Genomic DNA, 15,991 nt, shown 5'->3' on the forward strand with positions numbered 1-15,991 from the left:
CCAGGTACCCCCCTCTGCAGCTCTGGTCCCCAGGAATCCCTGCCATGAGCCTGTGGGGGCATGTGGGGATTTCAGATACTCAAGGTGTCATTTCAGGTGGAGGCTGGGCCCAGTCCAGGTGTGGCTCAGGCTTGGGCTCGGGTGGGAACCGAGGGCAACGGTGAGCATGGAAGTTCTGGTCTGGGGTGTGTCAGGCCCATGGGCTGTGCGGCAAACAGTGTGTGGAGGGAAGATGCTGCCCACCCCCAGCCACACCCGCCCCCTCTCTGGGCATCCTGGGGTGGCTGCCACTTGCTTTGGAGGCCAGTTCTAGCCTGCAGGAGACAGGAAGGGGCCCTAAAGCAGCAGATTCAGCCACAGGGGCTGGTCCAGGTGGACAGATCCCACTACCCCTACCATGGACCCTGTCCTGAGTGCACCACCGCAAGCGCTCCCGCCCGCCTTTATTTCCAAGGGAGATGCTGAGCTTGATTTTGTGTGCGTGCTGTTAAAAGAATAAATTTAGGCAAATTAAGTTTAACAATGTTTAATTTGAGCAAGAAAAAAAAAAAAAACGATTCACGAATTGGGCATCCCCTAGAGTCAGAATAGATTCCGAGGGAGCACAGCTGAAAATGCATGGTCGGTTAGATTTATAGACAGGAAAAGGGAGTGAAGTGCGGACAGTGGACCTCCTGCAGCTGGCCGAGCTTTAGGGGTCATCACAGAAGCACACTTCTGGGCGGGGTTTTCAATTTGCCCACGTGCTTATGAGCCAGGTTAGGTTGTGGTTCTGGTCAGAGCTCAGGAGTGAGAGTGTGGAGCCTTTCTCAGGCCGGAACTTTTTAGTTTGATTTAAAACTCCCCCCTTTGGGTCAGCCTCTCAATTTTGAGAGATTGACCAAAACTTTGTGCATTGACACCCACTCTCTGTCACCATCGCAAATGACTTATTTGTCTTGGTGTAGAGTTCACCAGTCTCCTTATGTCTGAGTATGGAGTCCAGCAGTCTCAACATGATACGGGTTGACCAGTTCTCATGTTATTGCTGATCTAGTCGAAGTGAGACCATTCAGTGCATGACGGATGGCTGGACACAAGACACGTAAGACTTGAGAGAAGGCAGCGCCCCAGGGGGACTATGATTGAGACAGGAGGTGCTCGATTTCCATGGGTTCAGGTTTCAGGACACACTTCTGGGTTTGAAGCCACTTCCTGAGGTCTCAGGCCCCTCCTCTAAGACCTCCCCTAGAGGAGAGTTACTGTGGCTTGTCAGACCTATTTCTGGCACCAACAGGGGGACATTGAGATCACAAGGGGCAGACTTCTGCAAATCCAGTGGCTGAGCATGCTCAGTAAAGTGGAATTCATCTCTTGAATGACTTTTCAGTGGAGGTGCTGAACAGCACAGAATATTCTTGAATATGTTTAGTGCATGTGATAGGATTTGACCAATGAACATGCACGAAAAGGAGACCAACTGAGCATGTGCAAGACTATGTTACGTAACTGGGAACCACCACCCCATTGGTTGAATATTAATTAAATAGCATGAATATGTATTAGAAAGCAAAACTGCAAAAGCTCAATCCTGGCAGAAGGCAGGGCTGCTGCTCACTGTCTTGAGCCAGCGTACACTCTGTATTGAGCTTTAAGTGAATATTTCTTTGTTTTATATTAAACCTGGTGTAGCCCCTGCTCAGTCTCTGGAGGTAGGCTGTGTCTCTTATTCATTACATGAAACCTATTCCCACTTTTTACTGTGACTCCACCCTTGAATTCTTTCCTGTGGCAGAGTCAAGAACCTGGTGAGAGGACAGGGTGGGGTGAGGCCGGCCATCGGGCCTCCCCAAACTCTTTCCTCTAGCATCATGATGACTGTCAAAAGGATAATATCAAAAGACCAGAGTGGACTCTTAAAACAAGGGTTCTTATGAAACAAACCAAACCAAAACAGACAAGCCAAGGTTCAGGCAATACAGGCAATTCAGCAGTATCTGAGTCTATTTGGTTGGTCATAGTCCTTGTTTGGTGTATGGCAGCAATTAAGGATCATAGTTTGCTGTACAGTGGCCTGATTTAAGAAAGCATTCATTTTTGTTGTTAGCCTAGTAACACAAGTGTTAATAACCTGGTGGCCGACTAGAAGAAATACGAACATTAGAAAACCTTGGAAAACCCAAACTTGCCGTCCACCATCTCAGATGCCTGCAAACTCTTAGTTGCTCCTGTAAACACATAACGTGCTCCTTTCGATTGAGAAATTTCCTTAATGTATTTGGTGGCAGAGTCTAAGGAAATGGCAGTATCAGCCACCTTTGTAATTAAGCTTTCTGTGGTAACAAAATCAGGGCAGAGAGAGGCACAACGTTCAGTTTTGTTCAAGACCAAATGTGAGCCTCCAACTTGAGCAAAAAGGAAGCCTAAAGCTGCGCGAGGTTCCACTAAGCGTTTTGTTATCATTCACCTTTCGAAGAGCAGCTTCTACCTGCCTGGAGCCCAGGGAGGTCTGATTGGCTACAAAATCCAAGATTTTTTCCCAATCTGTGGTTGAATTTCAAATTCCATACAACTGGTACGCCACTACCGCCAAGAAAGAGACCCCAGAAACCCTACTGGAATCCCTCCTCCACAGAAATGAGCGTATTGTCATCTGTTTCAAGATTGGTGCTAATTTCAGTTACTGACTGTTTTGGCCTCTGATCATGGGAGCTATTATGAGAGCTTTCAGGGGATGCTATTCGAAAGGCAGGAGTGACCCAGGACAAATAGCAAGATCCAAACCCTTGTGGAGGCAGCACAGAACAAGCAGATTCTCTGCAGACCCAATGTAGGCCCTTGGGAGTGGAAAGGGAGCCAGCTGGTTGCATTAGAGCAAGGGTCAGTTAAGTCTGTTCACGCATAAAGTTGCATAGCTCCTTAACAGTGTCCAATGGGAAATTTGCTTTTCTGTGGCCCCTCTATAGCATGCTGTAAAGATGTATAACCATGTTTGGAAAGAACGGACCCTACTGGATTGAGTCCAGTGACATTATACAAACAATTACTCGTACTCACATAGGCAATTTCCAGATCTTGAGTGCGTGATGTCTGAAAGCACAATCTTCTTTTTGCAGGCATCACTTGAGTAGATTTTCTATATTTCATAACAACCAGACTGTTAATTGGAAAAGTCAGAGTGTTGTTTCTAGTGAGTGCAGGAAAGCAAGCAGCAGTGATGTTTAGAATGTCAAGGATGTCTTTCCATTCTTCCTCTGGAGTTTCAGGGTGACTGTCACTGGGAACACAGGGAGGCATTTGTACCAGTGGAATTGTTTCCTGATGTTTTGGTATTAGCCCACAAACTCAACCCTTGCTCTGGTTGTGTGCTATTGCATAAACTCAGGCTAAAGCCAGCTACTGATGATGGCCCCATGGGCTTTCCTGTGGGGAAAAGGAAAGGATTAGGAGAGCAGGAAATAAGAGAAAAGAAAAAAGCACAAGGCTTTCGTGGCGGCGCAGAAATCTTGATCCGTGTTCTTGGGAAAGCCGTCCGCTTCTAAGACGCGATCTGCTTCGGGGCAGAAATTTGCCTGGTCAGCTTTACCTCAAAGTCTCCAACAGGTGCAAGTTCTGAGAGTCTGGAGGGGCCCTTTTGAGTGGGGAGACGTGGACCCAAGTTTCAAGGCCCTGAAGCTTCACTGAAGTGTAGGTGGTGAGAACTTGTCACGGTGCCTTCCAATGAAGTTCAAGGGTAGTCTTTCTTTGATGTGTTTTCCAGAAGACACGGTCTCCAGTTTCCAAACCATGAAGAGTTTGATTGTCCTCAGTTGAAAATCATCCTTTACCTGGTGGAAATACACCTTGGCATAATATGTTAATGTCTGGTGGTATTTAGTCATATCAGAGTTCAGGAGGGCAGGAGATACACGAGGTTCTGTTGTCAGGGGCATAGGTCTTCTAGTGACTGTTTCATAACAGATCAACTTATGTTTTCTGGTGGGAGAAGATCTGATTGCCATTAGAGCCAATGGCAGCACCTTTGGCCAAGGCGACCCAGTCGACTCAGCTTTGTCGGTTTAATTTTAAGATGCCATTTGTTCTTTCAACCTTTCCAGAAGACGGAGGGGTGACAGGGACAGTGGTAGTGCCGTCATGCTTATAACACCGTACTTAACTGGTTTATAACTTGCCCAGTAAAATGAGCTCCCCTATCACTGGAGATTTCTCCAGGGATGCCCCATGAAGGAAACACATTTTCCAGTGATTTCTCAGTTACTGTCATAGCATCGGCTTTTCCACATGGGAAAGCTTCTACTCAACCAGAAAACATGCAAACTGTCACACGAACATACTGAAACCCCATTGAGGGTGGCAGCTGAGTGAAGTCCATCTGCAGATGTTCACATGGCCCTTCAGGTGGTGGACATACACCACTTGAAGTTTTCATTGTTATGAATCTGACAAACCAGACGTTGGTTATAAACCATTTCAGTAATTTTAGAACAGTCACCCCACCAACATTTTTTCACAATTTAGATTTTTGTCTGCTCCACGACGAGTTGTGGAGTGCAGAGCTTTTAACAGTGGAAGCTTTAAAGACTCAGGAAGGACCAGCTGGCCATTTGGGCCCTCTGTGAGTCCTGCTTAATGTTGAATTTACATCCCTGTCAATGCCAGTTTTGTTTTGCCAAATCAGGTGCATTGCACTGTTTATGACATAGGTCATGATAAGAAAGTTGGTTTGGATCAATCTTATGGGGTTCATTCAGATCGTATATCCTAACAGTTGCAGCACTAGCTGATTTGGCATAAAAGTCTGCTAGCTCATTTCCTTGATGTTCAGGTTCAGTTCTACAGGTATGAGTTTCAGTCTTAATAATGGCAATGTGTGATGGGAGCAGGATAGCAGCAAGGAGTTCATCTACCTGGAGTCCATTTTCGATGGGGACTAGGAGTGAGAAAACCTCTTTCTTTCCATAACATGCCAAAATCTTGTACTACCCCAAAAGCAGATCTACCGTCTGTAGAAATATTTGCTGACGTCATTGGCAATACGACAGGCTCAGGTGAGAATAAAAAGCTCCACTCGTTGAACAGTCTTAAAGTGAGGAAGAGTTCCCCTCTCTAGGAACTCAATTTGGGTGGTAACAGCATGCCCTGCCTGGCACTGCAGCCCTTGCCATCATCAGGCAAAAGCAATAGAGGAGCAGCATTAAGTGGGTTTCATCATTTTAGATGAAGATTAGGAGGAGACAGGGGAAGAATTTCCTAAGAGTTTCATCTACTTGCTGAACAATGCTGTTTGGCTGGAATTTAAAAGACTTCCTACAGCATGTGGGACTTGCAGATGAAGTTCATTCCCCCAAACCAGCTCAGATGAAGCTTCCACCAATTTGCCTGCTGCTGCTACTGCTTTTAAACGATTGAGATGTGCCTTAGCTTCTGGGTTTGATTTCAAGCTATAAAATGCAATGGGCCCATGCTTCCCCCCATGTTCTTGGGTAGGAACTCCTAATGGATGATTGTTGTACTCATGAACCACAAAGCCTTGGTGTAATTTGGAAGTCCTCAAACTGGGGGCTGTTGTCAGGCCAATTTCATTTGGTTAAAAACCTGCTCATGACTGTCCTCCCAAGGCAGAGGCTCTGGTATTGCATTTCCAGTGAGCTCATACAATGGTGATGCCATTAAAGAAAAATTTGGGACCCAGGATCTGCAAGATCCTGCAAGTCCAAGAAAACTTCTTAATTATCTTTTGGTTGATGGCTAAGGAAAACTGAACAGTTTTTATTTTCTCAGGTGACATGGAAATCCCCTTGGCAATCAAGTCATGTCCCAAATAGTAGACTTTTTCTCTTGAGGAGCGAAGTTCTTCTGTTGAAGCCTTGAGACCTTGGTGTGGGAGTTGCCATAAAAGGTAAATCATGTCTATCTCAGAGCACTCTTTAGTGGGAGCATAACCACCAGTCATCTGCATTCTGGGTAAGAGCAGAATTTCAAGGAAACTGTAGGGCTATTAAGTCCTGATGCAATGCCTGGGAAAAATGCGAAGTGACTTCAGTAAACCCATTCCAGCCCAGGTGGACTGTTGATTTTTCCAAGTAAAAGCAAACTAGTATTGACTGTCTTTATGAACTGGAATGCTAAAGAAAGCAGAGAAGAAATCTATTTTCATGAACCATTTTGGGTCAGCAGGCACATTGGATAATAAGGTATTAGGGTTTGGGACCACAGGAAACTTGATATCACAATTTTATTAATTGCCCATAAGTCTTGAACAAGTCTTCAACTTTGTCCATTTGGTTTCTTAACTGGTAGGATTTGGAGTGTTACAGGACTGGTACACAGAACTATGAGTCCTTGTTTAATTAAATCTTCTATAGTTGGCAAGAGTTTTTGAGTTGCCTCAGGTTTTAGTGCATATTGGGGTAATTTAGGCAAAAGTTTAGAATGATCTATTTCGACCTTTACAGATTCCATGCTTTTAATCCTTCCTATATGAGTTGAAAAAGAAGCCTATAAGCATTTAGGTATTTTAGAAAGGTCAGGGTATTATTACAGACCTGAGTTTTGATCTTATCCATTTCTGCCTATAGAGAGCAAAACAATTTTGGTTCAGGAAACTCTAAGATTATTTCTCCTTCTGAGGGGAATTTGATATGCCTTTTTAGCTTTGAAAGTAAGTGTCGCCCTGGCAAGTTTACTGGAGCAGTAACTCACAGTAAAAAGGTACGTTTTTCTGAAAATGGCACCAAAGTCAAGTGGACAGGTTCAGACACAGGAACCTCTTGGACTTCATTTGAAACTCCCACCACAGAAATGACCTTTTTACTCTGAGGGATTTGTTGGTTAATTAAAGAGGGGTTTGTTGTAGATAAGGTGGCTCTGGTATCCACCAGCACCGTACAAGGTTCCCCATTAATTTCAACTCTTGTTTCTCCATGTTTATTTAAGGATATTATGGGGAGCAAGTTACCAGAGAATTCCTCAGAGCCTCATCAATGTTATTATCATCAGGAGGGTAAAATCTCTTTGGCTGCTGCTAGTGGGGAAATAGTTTGGCCCAAAGGGAGGAGAACTTACTGGTGGAATGACACGAAAGCAAACAATCGTACTTCCATTGTCCCATTTGCAAAAAAAGGCAGGCATCTCGGGGAAAGGAATTTCTTGTTCTAAGACCTCTTGCTTGTGGTTTAAAATAAGCACGAGAAGGTCCCTTTGGCCTTGGCCTCTGTAAATGCTCTAATTGGAGAGACATAAGCTTGTTAGCTTTTTCTTTCTTTCTTGGTCTAGAGCCCTCTTGAAACGTTCAGCTAAGGCCACCAGTTCAGTCACGTCTGTTACTTCCCATCCCAGTTTGTGCTTTTTTATCAAACTGCAAAGTCCATTTATAAATAGCACAGTTAGTGCTGTTTCAGTCCCTGCAGGAAGGACTCCCTGCTCTATTTTGAGCCCAGAAAGTTTCACAATGTTTCTAAGCAAGTTCTGCAATCTGAAACTCTTTCATCTTTTTTGTTTGCAAGATTGTATGATGGACCAATCATTTTTTTGCATGAAAAAATCTTAGGGATTGAATCTAAAAGTTTCTCAGCAATTTTTCTAGTCCCCTTTGGCTCTTCTTGTGAGGAGGTTTTGTAGAAGTCTTTAATATCCTCCTCAGCCTTGTCCCATATGCTGCTTCCATCCGTTTTCGAGGTTTGCCAGGCCCCATCATCATGTGAATAAATTGGTAAAAGTTAGGGAGTCCTGGATCATCAGGTCCTATGAGGATTCTAAATCCTGCAGTAAATTTTTGAGGATTTTCCCTTGGGTTAGGGAAATCCTTTGCAATGGCTCTAACTTCAGTGTTGGAACATGTAGCAAATGTGGTTATAGCAGGAAGGCCTGGCTGAGCAGAAGGTCTGAACTTTGAAAGGCATCTGTCTAACTTCTCTTTTTTCATCATCCTCAGCATGAAAGGATAATTTAGCAAAAAGGTTAGTGGACTCAGAGTACTTAGGTAGAGATGGATAAAGAGAAGGGATAGTCAGGGTTAGTTCAGTCAAAGCTCAGTCCTCTTCCGTCTTGTCTTGAGTCTGATGCTTAAACTTTTCCTTTGCTTTTTTGAAAAAGATCTTTTGAGGAGGCAGTTATTGATTCATTTTGTCTATTGCATATCTCTGTGTACCAATTAAAGAATAAATTCTATTGCTTTTGTGGAGGTTTTTATTTCCTTTTTTTCTAATAGACCTTGCAAATAGACAATTTTATCCAAATTAAAACTCCCCCATTGTGGCCATCTTAATTCTAAGATATCTCCAGTAAGGTTAAGCCATTTTTCTAAAAATGTGTGTGTGCTGGGCCCATAATTTTTATATATAAAGTTAGCTGGAGTCCCAGAAGGTGGAGTCCCAGACTCCTTGGATTGATTGAAATGAACACTTTATCTAAAAGGTACCTACCCAAGGTCCAAGATCTCTAACTGAATCCAATCCAGTTAAATTACCTAATTCAATCTGATCCTGGACCCAGCTCAGTCTAAATATTCCTCAGAAAAACTTGGAGATGTCAGAACACAATATTAGTGGAGCTCCGAATCTAAAAGAAAAATCACCACGATCTCCAGTGACAAACAAGAGAGTCATGAGCATAATTTTGCTCCATGAGTATTGCATCTGATTGTCTGATGTTCTTGGGCTCACTGTAGTTTTACTTCAAATCCCACTTTTGACACCAATCTGTTAAAAGAATAAATTTAGGCAAATTAAATTTGACAATGCTTAATTTGGGCAAGAAAAGAAAAAATAAAAATGATTTGCATATCAGACATCAGTTAGAGTCAGAACAGATTCAGAGGGACTATGGCCAAAAACGCACGGTTGTTTAGATTTATAGACAGGAAAAGGGAGTGAGATGCAGACAGTGGACTGTCTGCAGTTGGCCGAGCTTTAGCTGTCATCACAGAAGCACACTTCTGAGCATGTGTTTATGTGCCAAGTTAGGTTGTTGTTCCTATGTAAGAGCTCAAGAATGAGAGTGTGGAGGCTTTCCTAGGGTAAAACTTTTTATTCTGATTTAACAGTGCATGTGTGTGAATGTGAGCACAGGTGTGCATGTTCGTGTGCATGTGTGTGCACGTGTGTGTGTGTGTGTAATATGGTATTTACTGCTCAGGGACCTCCTTTTTCCTCTCTCCTTCCTTGCCATATGTAATAATTAATTGGTTCATTAAAAATAGCTTTGTCACAGGATCCAACTGAAAGAGCTCCAATGGCCAAAGATGGAAAAATTTGAGCAATAAAATAAATAATAATGGCATATTGGATCATAACCCACTGTATTAAATAAATATCCATGAATCCATACCAATATAAGTAAATGGTTGAATATAGAAACTAGTGAGAGGGAAGAGGCAGATCTTTCATGCAGAAAAACTGTGAATAATTTACGTAGATACTCTTTCATTAGAGAAGTAAGTCATAGCTCTGGCCCTCACATGTGGGCTATGCAAAGTTACTTCCCTCCGGAGAGCACAGGGGAGAAACCTGACAGTGTTCGGGGTCAGCGTCGGCAGTGGTGAGTCGTGCTGTTGATGTGGACCCTGATAGGACATGATGAGAAGGCACATTCCTCTGCAGTCCTCCTCGCAAACACCCACAGCCCCAGGCTGACCGTGAGAAGACCCCAGACAAATCCCAACGGAGGGGCGTCCTGCAAAACACCTGCCAGTCCTCCTCAGAACCATCCCAGGTCATCAAAAGCAAGGAGAGCCTAAGAAACCGTCACAGCCAAGAGGAGCCCGGGGAGAAAGACCAACTGATATCATGTGGGATCCTGGATGGGGTCAGAAAAAGGACATTAGGGAAAACAGGAAATCTGGATCAAGTGTAGACTTAGTAATAATGTATCAGTATTGGTTGATTAGTTGTGACACATGTCCTATACTACTGTAAGATATTGATGTGATACTGTGAAATCAATATTTGGTCCCCATCGCCTAACATACAACTCCTAAAATCCTTGGAATCTCCTAAGTGATAAGAGTGTCTTTTGTCTGCTACTGATTGACTGGTGGCTGGGGGCCCTAGGTAGCTTCAGGGAAGGGGCTGGTCACTGGACGAACCTCCTAGGGGTGGGGTGGGAAGAGGGGCTGAAGGTTGAGTTGGTCACCAGTGGCCAGTGATGTAATCATATCTGTGTAATGAAGCCTTCATAAAAGTCCACAGGGACTGGGTCGGGGCAGCTTCTGACGGCTGCGCACGTGGAGGTTCCTGGAGGGTGGTGCCCAGGGAGGGCACGGAAGCGCCACGCCCATCCCCATACCTTGCCCCGTGCAGCTCTTCATCTGTATCCTTGGTGATATCCTTCATAATAAACTGATAAACATCAGCGTTTCCTGGATTCTGAGAGCCACTCAAGCGAACTACTTGGACCTGAGGAGGGGGTCACAGGGTCCCCAATTGATAGCCAGTTGCTCAGAAGCACAGGCCACAATCTGTGCTTGCAAGAGGCATCTGAAAGAGGGGGTCAGTCTTGTGGGACTGAGCCTTGACCTGTGGGATCTGACACCATCTCCAGGTAGACACTGGCAGAATCGCATTGAATTAGAGGATGCCCTGCTGGCGCCTCCACAGAGGATCCTGCTGTGGGACTGAATGCTTGTTTGGTGTGTGGGGAAAAGGCCGTGCACATCTGGTTACAAAGGTGTCTGTGCTGTGAGAGCTTAGTGGGAGAAATTGAGTTGTTTTTTCCTTTACGAGCGCGGCCTTCAGAAAGGTCATGGAACGGTGCTAGTATCTTTTAATTGGCTGTTTCCATGAGCTCTTTGAAGTGCCCCCGTGTGTCCTTACAGCTGATAACAGGGGAGCTGGGTGCGGGGCCTACGGGAACTCTCTCCACTCCCTTTGCAACTTTTACAGAAATCGTAAACTGTTGTAAAAAGTAAATTTTACTTAAAAGTGTGGTTTTGTTCATCACTCAGTGAGCCTCAAGGTGTGGACAGGAGCGTGGGGCTTGCTCCCCACTCCAGGGCACCCACGAAGCCATCGGCCACCTGCCTCCACCTGCACTGCCTGGCACACTCTGTGCGTCCTTTGTCCACCCCGCTCTTCACTTACTCTCGGGCCCTGCCTGGCTTTCTCCACCCATTGCCTCAGTTTACCTGAGCAGTTGCCTCTGGGAGTTTGGGTGATATTTTGTGTCAGAAGCAAAACCCTCCCACTGGGCAGCTACTTCCCCCGGGGCCGAGAGTCGGCAGCCTCTACCCTCCTAAGAGCCACCCAAGGGAGGCCGAGGGAGATGAGTAGCCTGAGGTGCTTGGGTGGGCCCCGAGCCGGACCCTGTGCCGGACCCCATGCTGGGCCCTGTGCCTGGCAGGGCAGGGGGGATGACATAGCCCCTCCTGCCCCAGAGGCCGGTCTCGGTACACCTGGGCACCGTGAGTTGGTGTCACCCACCCAGAGCTTGGGGCTCAGAGCCTGAACAGACTTGTCAGGGCCACATGCACAGGAACCTGAATTCGGCCTCTGGCCATCTCTCTGCCCTTTGCTCTGATTCTGAAATCAAGCCCTACAGCCCAGGCTCATTCCTGGAGCTGCCTTCCAGCCTCCTGAGCCCGGCGAGGAGGAGGGCAGGTCCCATTCCTGGCCACTCCATACCCGGGTCATCTAGGTGGGCCCCCGCAGCCTGGGCAGCCCACTTTCCCTAGAAACACCCGCCTAGGCTGGTGGGGTGGCCCTGGCCTGTCCTCAGACCAGGCGCCGGGGCTCTGCTGCTCCACTGCCCCCACCCAGGGGAGGCTCTGGACACAGCTTGTAGGGCCCCCTCCCCTCATGGCTGTGAACTGCTCCCATGCCCCGCCCCCTACTGGGTATTGATAGGCCGCCCTGCCCCTCCCCTCCTCCTGGGGGTCTGGGCCCAGCCCTCGCTGGTGGGGGTGGAGAGGGCAGGCGCCTGCTGCACCCACCCCTGCAAGCACACAGCTGCCCTCCCCAGGGAGTCCAGGGGACACCACATCTGCCTCATCGGTGCCAGGATGAACTATCGGGGGAGAGGTGCCTCCACCCACATCCACACTGCACGGTCCCATCAGTATGAGGGCCTCAGCACCATGGAGACCGCTGTCCTGCCTGGCCACCCTGGCCCCTGGCAGGGACTCAGGCACCCAGTGGTGGTGGAGGAACAGAGGAAGGGCTGAGGTATCCAGGTAGACTGAGCAGGATGTCCTCAGAGTGACCCCTGGGGCTCCCCAAACCTCCCTGGATTTCCCTGTGGAAGCTGCGGGGAGGACCAGCTGCCCCTGCCCTGGGCCCAAACCCTCCCCTGCTGGCCAGCTGAGGAGTGTGGACCGGACCCTCTTGCCCGGAGGTCTCCTGCCCTTATAGGAACAGACACCAGCGAGCTTGCTAGCGCCCCCTCCCCACGCCCCATATGCACTCTAGGAAAGCAGGAGGTGCCGTCTGCAAGCCAGGAAGAGAGCCCTCGCCGGGAATCGAATCAGCTGGTGCCTCCGTCTCAGACTCCTGGCCTCCAGGCCCGTGAGAACCAGCGTCTGTGGCTCATGTCGCTGGTCTGCGGTCTCCTGCTGTGGCAGCTGAGCCAACTGGTCCAGCGCTGACCTCCCATCCGTCCCTCGTCACTCATCCCTGCACCTCATGCCTACTGAGTGCCGCCCCGAGCCAGTTCTGGGGGGATGGGAGCCGGACACACACATGGAGTGGCCTCACGGGGAGCTGGGGGGTGGCCAGGAGCGGGGCCCGAGGGCCGAGGTCAGCGGGGGCAGACCCGAGGGAGTCTTGGGGCGGAAGAGATAGAGTGTGGGGTGGGGATCCCAGGGCAGTGAGAAAAAGAGGAGGGGAGGGCGGCTCACCTGAGTTTGGGAGATGTGGGGGCTGTCCAGGTGAGAGGTGAGACAGGGGACAAGGGGCTGGGAGCTGAGAGCCAGCCACGAAGTTTGCCCCAGAAGCTGCCTCACAGGGAGGAGTGCAGGGCCGGCCCGGGACCCCCACTATTGCAGCCTGGGGCCTGGGGGGCTGTGGGCCACACCACTGTCCCTGGCTGCCTGTGGCCAGGTTTGGGCCATCACAGTGGTCCTCTGGGTCCCCAGCGTGGATGTTAGAGCACTCAGAGTCATCCCTCCAGGTCACGCTCTCTGGGTCATGAGCACTAGCCACCAGGGCAGGGCTCAGCCGGCTCTGCCCCGCCGAGGTCCCGCTCACACGTGAGCCTCACAGGCGCATCCGCCGAGGACTGTGCCTTGCTGAGTGGTTTGAGGAGAGATTCTGATATTTCAAACACCAGCATCAGGAGTAAGGCAGAGAGGAGTGAGCCAGCCAGGGGTGGGCGCCACGCCGGGATGCAGGGTGACCTTCAAGGGGGCAAGGGACGACTGGCCAGAGGACTCTAGCGGCCCTGGGGCCTGTTGCTGAGGTAGTGTCTGTGACGGGCAGTGATCAGAAAGGTCTACCCCACGGAGACTCAAGCCTCTACTTGTTGGTCACGGTGTCCCTGGAACTGTGAACTGTGTCCCTATAGAAGCTCCTCTCCATCTGTACCAGTGAAGGGCTCTGGGCTGAGTCTGACTCGGTGTCTGAGACAGAGAGTCTGCCCTCAGTCACGCCCCACCCTGGAGCCAGTGCACAGGCCCAGATCCCCAGCATGAAGGAGGGTCCGGTCCCCCGGGGAGGCAGCCGCCACACTACCAAGACTGTGTCCTGCTCATCTTCCTCCCGGCCTCACCAAAGCAGCCCACAGCCATTCGCCAGGGTGACTGTGCTTTGGGGAAAAGGAAAAAATTAAACTTTGGGAGGGTCACCGGATACTGGCTCTGAACTGACACTAGTTCCTGGAGACTAAAAATACCTCTGGAGTCTAAGAGTTGAGATCAGGTGATTTATGGAGTCTTAGCTCAGGCCCATCTCTCAGGGGGTCGGATGGGTCCTCAGACCCATTCTGTGGTCATTTCCCCAGTTCCTGATGCATAATCGGAGTAGACAGCAGAGCCCCCATGTTGGTTCCCTGAGCTGTGGAGCAAGGGCTACCATGGTGGGAAAGGGCAAGTGCAAGCCGCTAGGGCTACCTCCGCCTAGGAAAATAGGACACCAAGAGCGACACTGCATCCCTGATCACAGAGGTTAGTGCCACCATCAGGGACTTAAGGATGCAGGTCTGCTGACTCCCACCACATCCCCATTTAACTCTCCTACGAGGCCTGTGCAGAAGAGGGATCCTGGGGAAACACGACAGTGGGTGACGGCAAACTTAATCAGGACTCCGGGTGCGCCTCTGTTCCACATGGGGCTGCAGATCGCCGGGGTGAATGAAAGCATCCCCTGGCACCTGCTGTGCAGCCATTCATCTGGTGAAAGCTTTTTTGAAAAAGTTTTTATTTTTTAGAGCAGTTTTTGGTTTACAGAGAAATTAAGCAGGTAGTACAGAGAGTTCCCGTATACTCCCCCGCCGCAGTGTTCCTTATTACTAATATCTTATATTAGTGGGGTACATTTTGACAATTGCTGAACGAATATTGATCTAGTCCACAGTTTACATTAGGGCTCACTCTTGGTGTTGTACGTTCTGTGGTTTTAACAAATATATAGTGTCCTTTACACACCACTGGGGAAAGTACAGAATAGACTCAGTGCCCTAAAAATCTCCTAGGCGCGTCCGGCATTCATCCCTCCCTCACCCCTGGAGACCACTGCACCTTTCGTTTTCGTTTTCGTTTTCTGTTTCTGTTTTATTCCACTGATCTTTTCTCCATCTCCACACTTTTTCCTTTTCCAGAATGTCAGGCGGTTGAAATCACACACTGCGCAGCCTTTTCAGACTGGCTTCTTTCACTTAGCAGTGAACATTTAAGGTTTCTTTCTTTGCATGGCTTGGCTTCTCACTGTGCAGATGTACCAGAGTTTACCTATTCACCTGTCGAAGAACATCCTGGTTGCTTCCAAGTTTTGACAATTATGAAAAAAAGTTGCTACCGACATTCACATGCGGGAGTTTGTAAGTTTTCAGCTTGTTTGGGTAAACACCTCGGGCACGATGCTGGATTATATGGAAAGATTACGTTTGACTTTGTAAGAAATTGCCAAACTGTCTTCCAAAGATGTGGTACCAGATTTTATTCCCACCAGCAATGAAAGGGAGTTCCTGTGGCTCCTCGTCCTCGCCAGCATTTGGTGGTGTTAGTTCTGGGTTTTATTCATCCTAACGGGTGTGCAGTGGTTTTGCCTTGTTGGTTTAATTTGCAGTTCCTGATGACGTGTGATGTTGGGCATCTTTTCTTATGCTCATTTGCCATCTGTGTATTTTCTTTGATGAGGGGACTGTGCTGATCTTTTGCCCATTTTTTAAGTGAGCTGTTTGGTTTTTTATCATTGAGTATTAAGGGTTCTTTGTAGATTTTGGATACAAGTCCCTTATCAGATGTGCGTTTTGCAAAGATTTTCTCCCAGTCTGAAACTTGTCTTTTCATTTTCTTGACGGTGTCTTTTGCAAAACAGAGGTTAATTTTAATGAAGTCCGACCTATCAGCCATGGGTCCGGTGAATGCTTCTGATTCTTTTATACCTCTTAGTAAAGACCACCAGAAGCCAGTTGCTGTCAGCTGGCAAGGTCAGCAATACACCTTCACTGTCCTCCCTGGGGGCATGTCAACCCTGAGTCATAATTTAGTCTACAGGGACCTTGATTGGTTTTCCCTTCACGGGGCATAATGCTGGTCCATTACATTGATGACATCGTGCTCATTGGTCCTGGGGAGCAGAAAGTAGCAATTACTCAAAGACGACAAGGTAATATGGTTTGTGCCGAAGGATAGGGAATGAATCCCACAAAAGTTCGGGGCCTGGCACCTTGATGAAATTGCTGGGGTCCAGCGGTCTGAGGTATGTCATAATCTACCTCCAGTCTTCCCTCCACCTAAGAAAAAGCACAGTACCTTGTGGGCCTCTGTGGATCTCAGAGGCAGCTCACACACGACACTCTGACCCATTGATCGAGTTACTTAAACAGATCTGGACTGCTATTCAAGCTGCCATACCACTTGGGC

This window comes from Cynocephalus volans, chromosome 4 (genome assembly GCF_027409185.1).
Source record: "Cynocephalus volans isolate mCynVol1 chromosome 4, mCynVol1.pri, whole genome shotgun sequence".
In the NCBI taxonomy this organism is placed as follows: domain Eukaryota; kingdom Metazoa; phylum Chordata; class Mammalia; order Dermoptera; family Cynocephalidae; genus Cynocephalus; species Cynocephalus volans.